Genomic DNA, 11,984 nt, shown 5'->3' on the forward strand with positions numbered 1-11,984 from the left:
TCACAAATAAAGCTAGACATATAGATTGTTTCCATAACTCTCTTTTATTTATTTTATTTTTTTCCTTCTCCACATTTCTCTTTCTGAGAAAGAAGACCTGAGAGAGAGACAGAGAGACCCTGAAAGACAGAAAGAGACACAGAGATAGACCATCACATCTGGAAAGACATAGTAACTCTCTCACATCTCTATGTAAACCAGGAACCAGGCTATAAACCATAAGACCCACCTATCAGTGGCCATTTTCCACCAGCTATACCCTACCTTCAAAGAACTCTGCAGGCTTCCAAAAGAGTCACCAACTGGGACCAAGCCTTTGGGGGACATTTCCCACTCAGAGCATAATGGTCTCCTACCTTATAGTATGATTCCAAAGCCCTTGCTTTTCTTTTCATCTATTTCTTAAGCACACAGTTGCTCATGAAATCATGCCAGGCAGTGAGGATTTGATGACTGCCTACCATATGCTTAGCCATGTCTAACGTGATTTGGACACAGGGCACATAAACTCTGACTATGAGCCTGCATTATCCTATTTACTTCTTCCCATAGTCCCAAGTGGAGGAATTACTATAACTTACCCCACACAAGAGTAAACAGATAACTGGAAGGTTAATCATGCCTAGGTCACATGTGAGTATGTAGGGACTCTGGCCTAATTGGTTTGAGTCTAACCAATGACCTTGATGTGCAACCCTCTACCTCCCAGGCTTGGAGCTGGGTCACATTTCTGGTTTTGTTCCTAGAGGAACTGTGCTCCAGCTGCCTCTGAATTTGAGAAATTTCACTAAACTCGTTCTGAGCTTCCTCTTAGAATGGTAAGTATACTCCTGGATGGGGGTGGGGACTTAATCAAGGAAACACGAACTGACTTTTCCAGAAGACAGCAGCCTCCTCTACATGTTGAACAACTTTACTGAGATGTTATAAACAACAGAGATCAGTTCGTGATAATGACTACATTGGGGGGACATTTCTGTCACCATGCCTACTCTTCATTGTCAACTTCAGTGGACTAAGAGATGTTTAAGAGATTAATGGGTCTGTAATGATGTTTCCAGAGATGATTTTATGAATGGAGCTTCTTAACTAGATTGGTTAAGACCACTACTTTGATGGAGTAGTATCTTGGTGGCTTTATTGGGAAGTGGTTAAAGGTAGGATGTGGGAAGTCCTTGGAGGAAGTAGTTCACTGGGCACATGATTTTGTGGTCCATATATTGTGCTTGCCTCTTCTTGGATTCCTGTTTCCTTGTTATACATCAGGAAGGCTCGTCTGAAACTGTTATCTTCTGAATAATACTTTACCAAAGCTTATGGGGCCAAGAAACTGTGGACTAAGAAATCAGTACAGTGCTATATTATATAGAATGGTTAATGTCCACAGTATCAGTAATTGCTGAGTCAGTACATTTGTTCATGTTTCTCAACTGTGAATGACACTGCATACACTCTGCTGTGCACGGAAGGTTTGATAAAATACATTTCTGAAAGATTTATGTATTTATGGTGACAAGTCGTAAAATAGGGTACAAACGACATATATTTGTACAGTCACAGAAACATAGGGAAGTTTCTGTGTGTTATGATTACACAAACATGTAGCTTATTTCAAATTGTTACAAGACAGGAAAAAAAAAAAGAGTTTGCCTGTAACGGACCTGTAGAGTTGAGCAAGAGTAGGCTGTATGTTCAGAGGAAACGAAATCAGCACCTTGAAGTGAATTATGTATAAAATGAGCGGTAAAGTAGGAACCACAACACCCTTTACTATTTACAGCTTACGGTGGCATTAAGCACAATGAAATATTATTCAACCGTAACACGAAGGAAACCCTGTCACTGTCACTCCACAGATGAATATGCAGGTCTTGTGTGCTAAGGGAAACAAGCAAGGCTTACAAACACAAACACTCCATGATCTGCCCCACTTGTGTGTGGAATTCTACAGAGTTGAACTCTTAGAAAGCAGACAAGGTACGTCATTCAGTGACTGTCAGCAGAACCATGAATGTGGTTGGTCCAGAAGCATGAAGTGTTGGTGCTTTGGTTATAGCTCAGGCTGCAGAGTGCTTGCTTAATATGCACAAAACCCTGGGTACTGCATAAACCAAGCTTACTGGCATATAGCCACGATTACAGTACTTGGGAGGACGAGACAGGAGGATCAAGAGCTTAAGGTCACTTTTGTCTATGACCAAGCTTTGGCCTAGCCTGGGTGACATGAGACTGAAAAAAAAAAGTACAAAGTTTGAATTATCCAAAATGACTACTCTAAGGTCAGCACAGTGATCATAGAGTACTGTGTATGGCTAGGTGGGCCGTGGCAGTGCTGTGAGACTAGATTGGACTGTGAGCATTATCGCTGAGCTATGCAGCTACGAGTATGATCGGTTTCCTTGAAGCTAGGCAAAACGTCCTAGAGATGGTCTCTGTAATTAATAACACTGATCTGTGTACCTAACATGTATGGCTGGAGTAGATCCCGAATTTCTACGGCAAAACGATACAAGTATATGAGGTCATGGGTATGCTAACTAGCTTGATTGTGCTAATGGTGTCAAAACATGTATTAAAAATACCACATTGTGCATCTTAAATATGTACCAGTTTGTCAGTTATCCTTCTGTAAGTCGAAGGAAATTTGGACCATTTGAAATAGGACATAGGACGCATAGAGCGAGCTGCTGAATTAGAAGTCCTCTCACTGAAATAGGAATGTTTGCTTAATTAACAGATATGCATTGGCCCTTAACTACTAGCACACAAAAGATAACCCTAACAGATATAAGGTCCCATGGTCATAAAGGATGATTTCTTTTTAACTGAGTTGGAAGAATGCACTTTATTTTTAATTGTATGTTTCTGTGTGTCTGTGTCCGGGTTATGTAAATGTGCAGACAGATGCTCTGGGGACCCAGGAGATGGCATCAGACCCCATGCAGCTGGCTGTGAGTCACCCAACCTGGGGGCTAGGAATTGAACTTGTCCTCTGCCAGAGAAGTTGCATGTTTATATCTGCTGAGCCATCTCTTCAGCCCCCAGAGTACTTCTTAATTTGCTGCATACATATGCACGGAGACAGCGGTAAGCAGGACAGCAAAAGATGTCATACTGGGACCAGAAAGGCACTATGCTGTAGTGGACATTTGCTTTTCAGAGGTTTGAGGATTTAGTCTGCTCCTCCAGGCAGGATTGTCTCCAGGATAAGATGCCACCTGGCACGCGTATGCTTAATATGTAATTGAAGACATTAAACTCTTCATTTGTCTATTAAAGGTTGTACTTGAACAAGCCACAGATCCTTCCAATTCAATAAATTTATTAGTCTTTCAGGAAAGTGTTTGCCATACCTAGAATCTCTACTCAGTCCTCAGAATCTACAGATGAATATAATATGTCTTCCATGCAACCGATGGGTTTCTCTCACTCGATGTTCTATGGATGTTTCTTCAGACCCCTGGCAAGGCTGATTTCATTGTAATCAGCTAAACATTCTTTGGGAGTGATAGTTTAATGTGCTTGGTGGCCTGTCACTACCCAGCAAAACAAGAGAAGTCATTCGCTGGCTGGTGAGAGTTGGAGGCAGAACTGGTCCGTCTTTGTCCTGTTGGTCTTTCGAGCAGAGCTCCCTGGTACTGAAAACACACTGAGCAGCTGGAGATGTCCAGGGCACGCCGCTCACCCACACCCCCATCTTCTTTCATCTCCTCCAACTTTTTTTTTCATAACCATACTGCAGTCTCTGCTGAAATTTAAGAAAGACTTAAAATCAGGGACACCTGTTGTCGTTGGAAATGACCCTGTTGTCTGTGTTACGGTGGCCATTGAGCCTGGGACAGCTGCACGAATCCAAGGCCAGTCAGGGTTCACTTCAGTTTCACTTCAGTAGTACTCTCTCTTGGAAGAACCCCAGCTCCTTGGTGTTGCTGTAGTTTGGCTGGTTATTGCAGAAAGAGAATTTTGCTAAGTCTCTCTCTCTCTTTCTCTCTCTCTCTCTTTCACACACACACACACACACACACACACACACACACAACTAGCAGTGACTAAAAACAATAGTTAAATTGAAGGATCCAAAAAATAATCTGCATGTATTGAAAGAGCAATATTTAACTGCCCCCTCCCCTGGCACTGACATTTGAACAATGCTGGGCGTTCTAGGTTCATGCTAAGCACCATGTGAGCATCTACAGCAGTGTGCAGTCATTTGCATCAATATAAAATACCCAGGGAAGATACCAGGACCAGAACTCAGCTTTCCTCATTCCCTAAACATATTTCTCTCCCCTGCTTTGTTTCCCATCTTTTATTTCTATGTGATCTGTGGCTGCCTCTTCTGGAGTTCTTTTGTCTTCTGATTATCTCAGGCTGCAGGCCAGAGTTACTGGGGGATAGGGGAGACCAAAACTCCTATCTCCTACATGATGAGGGAGATTTAAGACAGATTTGAATTCCTTGTCATAATCAAGTTTTATAGTATATTATGGAAAAGACTAATATTTAACGTGTTTTACATAATTATTCATATTATATCATGTCTTTCAAATATATGAGACTTGTGAACAAAAGGTCCAGTTTAACAAACATGCTATCTTTACTGGACAATATAAAGCAACAGCTATGCATTCTCAGGCTTTCTAAGCAAAGTGGAAGCAACGTGCCTGGTGATTTGAAGGTTTGAATAGATATTCACAGTTTGGTATCTAATACTGGACCAGTGGTTAAGATTCAATCCAGTATCCTTTTCACCATGTGTAGTTCACTAAATTTGACACTAGCAATCGGTCTACATGTATCTGGTGTGCAGTGTCATGGGCATGACTTTGACCTTCCTCAATACTGCCATTTTTGGATATTTGGGGGATCCAGCACCTGTTTTTATTGCCAAATTGAGACTCCATGGTTTTACTTTCAGATTGCTTTGAGGGGAGGCAGCATCCCAATTGGGCTTGGTCAAGAGACTGTGAAATGAGAGGTTACTCTAGGCAGAGGCAGCATCAACCCTGAAGACATTCACTTCAGGAAGCATGGTGGCTTGGAGATAACACAGGAGCCAGTCCCAGATTGTCTTCTCTCTAAGCCGAGGAGTTTGAACTTTGTTCTGAGGCAGTGGAGAGTTATGAAAGGATAGAAAGCAAGGGAGTAAAAGCATCAGGTTTGATTTACACGGGTCAGCTTGTCAACACTAAAAATTGGACCAGGTATGGGAGGAGACTGAAATCAAGGAGGTAAGCTAGAAGGCTGCTACCATAACTCAAGGAAAGATGAAAGAGCCTGCACAAAGGCAGTGGCACTCTGGATAGAGGGCAGGAGGTGGGTTCCAAGGCACGAAGCAGGTCTGGATTTAGGTAGAGCTTCACAATGGTCCCCAAGTGCACAGCTCAACTACAGTGGCCAGGCGATGACAGAGCACACAGTTTATCCAGCTTCAGATTTAGTTGCAAGGAATATTCCAGATCTTCTAATTTTCCTTGCTGCTACCGTGGCTTTGGGGGCTGTAGATTAGACTATGTTTGGAGCACCCCTGAGCTATGCAAGACCAAGTATGACCATTTTCCTTGTGATATGGTAAACCTCCAAGACTTCCTGGTCTCCACTAGACCCCAGGGTCTAATGTAAGACTAAAATAGTTCTTGCTGTAGATGAGTGTTGAAAGGTTAGGGGGAGGATTCCAAACAAAAGCAAGCCTTCCAGCAGCTGGAGACACAAGAAGGAGGTCATGAAATGCCCTCAGTACCAAGAGCTGATAGGGAAAGAGACTCCATCCCTTCATCAGTGTGGCGTAGCCTGGGAATGCCAAAAGAGGAGCCACAAAGGAATATCCTGCCAAAGTATTGGACACAGGGCATATGAACAGACTGCAGAGGAATGTAGAAAAGTGTCCAGCACGCTGAGCCTCTGGAGATCATTCATAGCCACAAACCACCAGGCACGGAGCTTCCATTTTGCTTAGAAAGCCTGAGAACACACAGCCATCGCTTTCTACTGTCCAGTAAAGATGGCACGCTATTTAAACTAGTCTAGTCCCTTTGCACACAATTTTCATATATTCGAAAGGCATGAAGCAATATGTAAAAAGAAACCATTAAATATGAGCCTTTTTCTATCAAATACTATACAACTTGATCATGATGAGGAATTAAACATCTCTCCCCTGCCCCACACAGTAAAATATTTGTTTACACAAAGGTCCTGTATATTCTCAGATTGAAAGTAACTAATCCTTTCTCACTTCATTCCTGTGGACCAGTTCTTTTAAGGCCGGTCAGTGGCATAAGACTGTGAGGTTGGACCCCAGGCAATGGGGAAGCTACATAGTTACCACCTAAGTGTGAATAACAGTGGATGTAGGCGATTGCCCAAGCGCACCTGCTTGAAAGTGTGCCGTGACCAGACACTCCACTCCTCTTTTTTGAACTTATTTCTAACCATCTGCCTTCAAATTAAACAGCAGGTGTGTTTCTAAGAAGTTGTGAAACTGAATTTTACTCTTTAAATGTTTCTATCATTGTGAGATCCTTAAGATGTACAACAATGACAGGTTAGAAAACAAATATATCCATTACCACAAGCCTGACAGCATCCAACATTGTGTAGCATCTTAACAAAATGTAAGCAAAAGGTTCAGAAGAAAACTGCAGTGTCAAGTGTATGAGCTGTGTGGCTTGCACCATCAGCACCAAACTGACCTGCCTTCCTGGAACTGGATGAGGAGTCGCTGGACCGACAAATGAGTAGGCTGGCAAAACGCAGTGATCTCATGACTTGTCTGTGAAGTAGGTCTTACTATCTTTGTTTTATAGAAAGGAAACAGAGGCACACAAAGTTCAACAGACTTAAGTGGCCAAGGCCACAGAGCTAATCAATACTGGGGACATTAAATGAGATCTGGTTCTTCCCACAACATGGTGCCCATTCATAAAAGCTTCAATTTGCATAACTTTAACAAAAAAGGACCTACTATGCCCCTCTTGTAAAGAAGAGACCATAATTTATATGTTGTAAGTCAAGACAAATGGCAGATTTTTCTCTATCACTGGATTTCTCATTTATAAATGCACAGAATCTTGCTATTCACCCTATTTGAAGAACGGCTGATGGAGTTTACCAGGAAATTTACACAAATTGCTGGTGGTGAGCAAAGGAGAAAATGAAAAAGGACAAAATACAAAGCCAGACAGAATTCCCACCCATCTCCACCTCTTGAACCTGTGCATTCATTCCCAGCTCTTTCATATTTAACTAACATTATATCAACTACACACTCGCTTTTAGCCTGAGAATTGTCACTATAAATCTGCTCAATTGATACATTAAACTGATAAAATAGAAATCAGCTGCAAGTAGAGAAATATGCTCCAAACCCAACAGATTTTGAAAACAGTAGAAAGGACTCTGTGGAACCCCGCATCCTCCTGGGTAACAGCAGACCCCAGGGTGTGGAAGGGTTATTTCAGACCAGGAACAACAAGGCACAGGTGACACCGGTGGCTGCTCAGCACCTCCAGACCCCACGTCCCCGCTACCAACCTGTGATTCACACAGGTTCCTGTTCTGAACCCAGGTTTGGCTTTGCACACAGGACATGCTCACCTATCTTTGTGTTTTCAGAAAAGGTAAACAGAAACAGAAGCATCACATACTGACTAAGAAAGGGACGATTTTGTTTCCATTGGGCCAAAGAGGAGCCCGAAACAAACAAAGACAGCATCTTTGTCACCAGGGCCCTTTCAAACAATAAAATTGGTCCTTCTTTTTATCACTGCTCCTGCAGACGCTGTTCAGGAGAATCCTTGCAGAGCAGCACACTGTCTACATTTGTTTGACTAGGTCTTTGATGGACAAAGGTGCCACATGACAACCATAGGGACATCAGTCCCAGCAGCTTGGCAGATATTTCCGACACATTCAGAGGCCTGACTGAATCGTCAGTTTGATGTTATTTATTTACTTATTTTTTTATTCAACCTTGCTCTGAGTCAGGAGGTCTTTTTCTTCAAATTAACTTATTGACAGCACCCAACGCCACCAGACTGAAGGTTGAATTTTAAGGTAAAACATGAACCGGATGGCAGTTTGATAAGAAGCTCAGAAGCTATAAATACGTGCGTGAGATCTGGGAGGACATGGTCATGCCCTTCCCAGCAAGCACACAGCAGATTCACCGTGCTGTTTACTGAAGTGCTCTAAATTTAGAAGAGGCGAGTCTAATGGAGCCCTGTTCTGTGAGTCAGCCAAGAGCTATCTGATCCTCCCTTGCAGGGCTCTGTAGAGGAGAGAACCTTGAGGCCCTCATGGGGGAATCACCTCCAGGGTTTACTCCTGTGACCAAACATAGCCTTGCTGGTTAAAAAGTTTGCCCAAAAGAGGGCTGCTCCCCTGTATTAGGTTCTTCTGGCAGAGCAGACTCACCCTCAGAGCCAGGCTGGAAGAGACAAAGGGGGACGTTCTGGGGCAGTTCTGGCCAGCTTCCCAGTGCTTCAAGCTTATGGCACAACTGGCTGAATCTTCTCTGGAGGCGAATGAAGTCTGTAAACGAGTTTCAAGGCTGGATGTGGGTGACAGCCTGGAACCCCAAATCTTTATGCTTAGATGTTTATGAAATCTTTACAATTGCAGAAATGGTATCTTTTCACCTGTGCTTCCAAAAAAAGTGTTTTTTTTTTAATTTAAAAACTGCAGGACTTTCTCAAGAATGAGTTTTTCCAGAACCTGATGTTGCCATATGATTAAATTAAAACCATTTAAGACAGAAAGATACACATCGTTTCCCTTTCTTCCTTTCTTCTCTTTCTCTTTTTCCCCGGGGGGAGGTGTTCAATACTGGGTTTCTCTGTATAGCCCTGGCTGTCCTGCAACTCACTCTGTAGTAGGCTACTCTCAGACTCAGAGATCTGCCTGTCTCTGCCCCTGAGTGCTGGGATTAAAAGCATGTGCCACCACAGCCCGGCAAAGATACACCACTTTCAAAGAAACTGTCTTGAACTTGATCTAAAGTAATTGTTGTCAGTGATTTGCTATTTTCCATGATCAGACATTAATCTCAGTTTAATTATAAGACGTAAATCTCAAAAAAAAAAAAAAAAAAAAAAAATGGATCCATTGGGCTTGAGGGCCTCACAAGGTGTTGCTATGTAAAGATCTGAATGCCGACCCTCAGACATGACTGTGGGCATGACAGAAAGGAAAACAAGGTGTGGCAAACACTTGGCAAAAGTTGGTTATGGTTTCTTGTGGATACTGAGATTTGAACTGGTTTATAAGAAGGTGCTATAAGATCTTAGAGACACAGTAGGGCAAAGTGAGGGTGAAGTCATTGCTAACAACGAGTCAAGGTGGCTGGGGCAGAAATGGGAGCATGGAGCTCCTTCCTGCTGGTCAGCCCCCCCCATTGCCTCACCTCACTCCTCTCTTTCCTAGCACAGTTCATGAGGCTCCCGACTGGTCTTCCTGCTTCTGCAGGTCTGCGCCTTTCATAGAAGTCTCCTCCACACAGCATTATCACTCAGGACTTTAATGTACAAATCACTTATTCCTTAATGCATTCATAAATCTATGCCCAGCATTCAAGGAGATGTGGTGGGGCAGTCAGGCAGTCAATTAAGGAGAGAGCAACCTCTACCCTGGGTGAGCCAGTTCTCCAGGAGGAGGGGGAGGGAGCCACACTGCAGAGAATGAGAGGTAAGTGCAAACTAAATACACAGCGCGCTGGAAGAGTTGCTGCTTGAAAACTACCGAGCAGTTAGAGAAGACTGAAAATAGTGGAGCTGGGAGCAGAGCAGATTGGAACACAGACCCGTCAGGGTGGACCTCATGGAGTAGTCTGCAGGAGAAGGGGCTCCCTAGTGAGTGTGACTAAGCAGAGGTGTTGTGTGAAAAAGAGGTGGCCATGGTGGCTGCCCTACCAGAGGACATTTCAGAATAAATTTGGAGGAATTTTGAATTTAAAAAACACAAAATACAGAGCAGAAAATTAGGAAATTGGACGAACCCTGTACTTAGCGTGCTGAAGGGAAACAATCTGGTGTGTTCTTGTGTTGGGGATAGACTGGAGTTAAAATAGAAGCTGGGAGTGCTTGCAGGTCTTTATTGTCTAGGGGAAAGAGACGGGACATTGACAGCAAGGGTGTGCAGAGGTAAGGAGGGCTTTGCAGGGCACTTACAGTGTTATAAATATAGGACTGGAGAGGGACAACGCTTTTCCTCCCTGGTGTTTTGTTTATTTTTGTTTTGAGACAGTATCTAATGATGAAGCCCTGGTTGGCTTTGAACTTGCTATGTAAACTCATATTGATCACTGCCTCTGCTTCCAGAGTGCTGGGATTAAAGGCGTATTTAACAATTGGCTCTAGCTTTTCAAGACTATGCAACTCTTTTTGTCTTGAGCTGAGGCCATGGCCAGCTTAATGATTTTGTGACTTCCTTGGGTGTCCTAATCCTTTAGGAATATGTCTTGGTCTGAATTCCTTTGAAGTTATTTGGTGATTTCTATTAAAATTTTTTAAAAGGCACTCTATGTACATAATAGCTAAGGTTAGACTTTGGTTATCAAGAACAGCCTGAATACTGCTTAGGCCATTGTATTCCATACTGTGCTCAAAGCCAGGGACAAATGGGCGAAAGGGTCAGATATGTGAAGAAACATGCAGAGTATACTTTACAAGTGGAAGCTGGCTTTCTTGTTTGTTATGGCCTCAGTACCAGGATGGGGTGGCGTTGGCAGAACCATGGTGGCAGATCCGTATATATAAATTCCCAGGAAACATAAGAGGTTAGGAATGATCAGCTTTTAAAAAATGACTACCAAATGTCACTAACCTGGGGCAAAACCCTTAAGCTAGCTTCGTGTTTTTAGTCTAAATGGTGTTACAGAAGCTTCCTAAAAATAAACACAAGAGCGTCTTCAAATGGCCATATGGAAGTCAAAATGGCCTTGTTTGCAATACAGGTTGGGTTAATTAGGTCTTTATCACTTTGAGAGAATCAGATTGGGGGGGGTTATTTTGTCCTGTAGGTTTAGACTTTTTAAAAAGTCTGCGGGCAGATGGTTTGGTTTCTCTGCACCTGCGGTGGCACCTAGGCATCTGGGTTCATGCCTAGAAGTACAAGGGAGAAGGGAAGACTACATCACACAGCATTCTTTATGGGCTGGGACCTCGGCACCTAAAGAACTTGTACAAGGCCAGTGGTCCTCAACCTTCCCAGTCCTTGGATGCAGTTCCTCATGTTGTGGTGACCCCCCCAAACATAAAATTATTTTTGTTGCTACTTCCTAACTGTAACATTGCTACTGTTATGAATTGTAGTGAAAATATCTGCGTTTTCTAAGAGCCCAAAAGGGTCCCAGCTCTCAGGCGGAGAACTGCCACCGTGAGTCCTGCTGTATGGACCATGTCCCCTAGGTAAACTCATCATTCATGTACTAGGGTGGTGTCAGCATCTCTGCCAGAACTTTCTCAGTATGCACATGACTGAGCCACTAGCAATGATAGTTACATTTTACAACAGACACTTTTCTTGGCTTCTCCAGTCTTTATGCCACAACAGGATGTCATACGCATTCATATGGAAGAAGCACGCGCCAATGATTCCAGTGTAGCCTAATTTTAGTAACAGATCTAACTGTAGTCATATTTTACAGCCACTCCATCTTCAGATCAGTGAGTTGGTCCTGAAGAGGTAATTAAAGTACACAGACTATTCTGTGACTGAACCCTTTTAATAAAAATGTTCAACCATATTCCTGATCAAGTAGCTATATATTTTTCCAGATTGGCTAATTTTAGTTCCCTTAGGATGATCAGATTACATTATTTTATTATCCCTTTTTTTCTGTATAACTTGACAAAGGGCGAGAGATCTGTGTATCACCAATGCAGAAGGATCACTTCTGACGGCAGTGTCTGTGATGGATGGACCGAGCCGAGTGACCCATGGGGTTGTTCTTCTTGCACATCTCTCCAACAAAACCCACAACCCCA

The sequence above is a fragment of the Micromys minutus genome, assembly GCF_963924665.1.
Source record: "Micromys minutus genome assembly, chromosome: 4".
Classification (NCBI taxonomy): domain Eukaryota; kingdom Metazoa; phylum Chordata; class Mammalia; order Rodentia; family Muridae; genus Micromys; species Micromys minutus.